This window comes from Daphnia pulicaria, chromosome 1 (assembly GCF_021234035.1).
Source record: "Daphnia pulicaria isolate SC F1-1A chromosome 1, SC_F0-13Bv2, whole genome shotgun sequence".
Classification (NCBI taxonomy): domain Eukaryota; kingdom Metazoa; phylum Arthropoda; class Branchiopoda; order Diplostraca; family Daphniidae; genus Daphnia; species Daphnia pulicaria.
The window spans coordinates 16,477,579-16,479,792 of NC_060913.1; the positions used below are offsets into that span (position 1 = coordinate 16,477,579).

Consider the following 2,214-nt stretch of genomic DNA (forward strand, 5'->3'; position numbering starts at 1 on the left):
AATAGATTTCTTCGATTTTGATTTCTCGATTGCGATTGATTTCATACTCCAAACTGTGTAAATTCGAGACAAATTGGGTAAGTCAAACTGGTGTATCAAATAGATACAGTGTAAATATACAATTCTTTCATCATTTGTCAAACGTAAATATTTGTGATTGACTTATGTTTTGACTTACATGTAACAAGACAAAAAGTTTGACGAATTGGTGACTTCATCGACTCTTTTCAAACTTTCAGCCAAATAAAGCAATAAACTTAATTGCCAGGTGACTTATATAGATTACATTTATCTCAATTGCAACAAATTCAACTGTTTCATGTTTTGCATTCTAGATTTCTCGGCCTGTTGTATATATAATCACAGTGACTGTGTTTCTACTTCAAGCCTGCGACTGGCATCTGGATTTTCATAGCCAGGTATAAGTATTGCTATTTTATTTCATTTCAATTACAAAAAAAAGATGATGAAAATATTTGTTTAATTCACCAGTTTGTAGTGTACTATCGAAAGGACTGCATTCCCTTCTTCGAGCCCATGACTGGCATCAGGATTATCATAGTCAGGTAAGATTTTTCAGTTCACTTTTATCCATTTGAACAAGCCCATGGTTTGAATCTTTGCTACGAACTCATAAGTCATTGTCTTCGACGATTTTTTTCTAATAATCATCCGCTCTCGGTGTAGTGGTTACCGTGTTGGATTTCAAACACTGGGGTTAATGGTTCGGTTCTCGATAACAGTACCTTAATTAACGATGGTGAAAATTGTTGTAGTTACCAAACACGACCCTTTGAATTGTTTTTGAACACTCGAGTTCTTATACGTGTATGTAATTTGCATTTTAATTTTCAGCCTGTAGTGTACAATCGAAGTGAGTGCCTGCCTTCCTCACTTGCGGCCCATGACTGGCATCAGGAATTTAATTGTCAGGTACAAACATGGCAGTTTATTTCATTCCAATTAAAAACAGTAGGATTAAATTATATTTTAACATTCATTAGCCTGCAGTGTATTATCGAAAGGACTGCATTCCCTTCTTCGAGCCCATGACTGGCATCAGGATTATCATAGTCAGGTAAGATTTTTCAGTTCACTTTTATCCATTCGATCAAGCCCATGGTATGAATCTTTGCCACGAACTCATAAGTGATTGTCTTCGACGATTTTCTTCCAATATTCATCCGCTCTTTGTATAGTGGTTAGCGTGTTGGATTTCAAACACTGGGGTTAATGGTTCGGTTCTCGATGACAGCACATAATTTAACGATGGTGAAAATTGTTGTATGTGCTACCAATCACGACCATTTGAATTGTTTTTGAACACTCGAGTTCTTATACGTGTATGGATTTTGCTTTTTAATTTTCAGCCTGTAGTGTACAATCGAGGTGAGTGCCTGCCTTCCTCACTTGCGGCCCATGACTGGCATCAGGAATTTAATTGTCAGGTACAAACATTGCAGTTTATTTCATTGCAATTAAAAACATTAGGACTAAAATATATTTTTGCATTCATTAGCCTGTAGTGTTATCGAAAGGACTGCATTTCCTTCTTCGAGCCCATGACTGGCATCAGGATTGTCATAGTCAGGTAAGATTTTTCAGTTCACTTTTATCCATTCGAACAAGCCCATGGCATGAATCTTTGCTACGAATTCATAAGTGATTGTCTTCGACGATTTTCTTCCAATTTACATCCGCTCTTGGTGTAGTGGTTAGCGTGTTGGATTTCAAACACTACGGTTAATGGTTCGGTTCTCGATGACAGCACATAAATTGGAGATGTTGAAAAATTGTTGCGCGTGTTAGCAATTACGACCATGTGAATTATGTTTTGTATTAATTTTGAACACTCGAATTCTTATACGTGTATGTATTTTGCAATTTGTTTTTCAGCCTGTAGTTTACAATCGAATTGAGTGCCTTCCTCACTTTCGACCTACGACTGGCATCAGGAATTCAATTGTCAGGTACACTTTTTGTCGATTCCATTTATTTTAATGAAAACAATTAGCTTTCACAAATATTTTCATTCACCAGCCTGTAGTGTTCCGTCGAAGTTACTCCGTTTCTCGCTTCCAGCCAACGACCGGCATCAGGACTTTAATTGTCAGGTAAATTGTTTTGATTGTACCTTTTTTCCATTAGAACATGTTTATAGCACGTTTTATTACCTGCTATAAAATTGGTAGTTGATAACTTTAAAACTTTTTT

The 2,214-nt window shown here is 36.4% G+C and overlaps 1 long non-coding RNA gene across 1 annotated transcript; it reads left to right on the forward strand.

Moving 5' to 3' along the window:
- Positions 1 to 1,009: 1,009 nt before the first annotated feature.
- LOC124326315 lies at positions 1,010 to 1,571 on the forward strand. Its single transcript, XR_006915540.1, has 3 exons — positions 1,010 to 1,078; positions 1,371 to 1,448; positions 1,520 to 1,571. It is a non-coding gene; the product is annotated as an uncharacterized LOC124326315 (long non-coding RNA).
- The last annotated feature ends 643 nt before the right edge of the window (positions 1,572 to 2,214 follow it).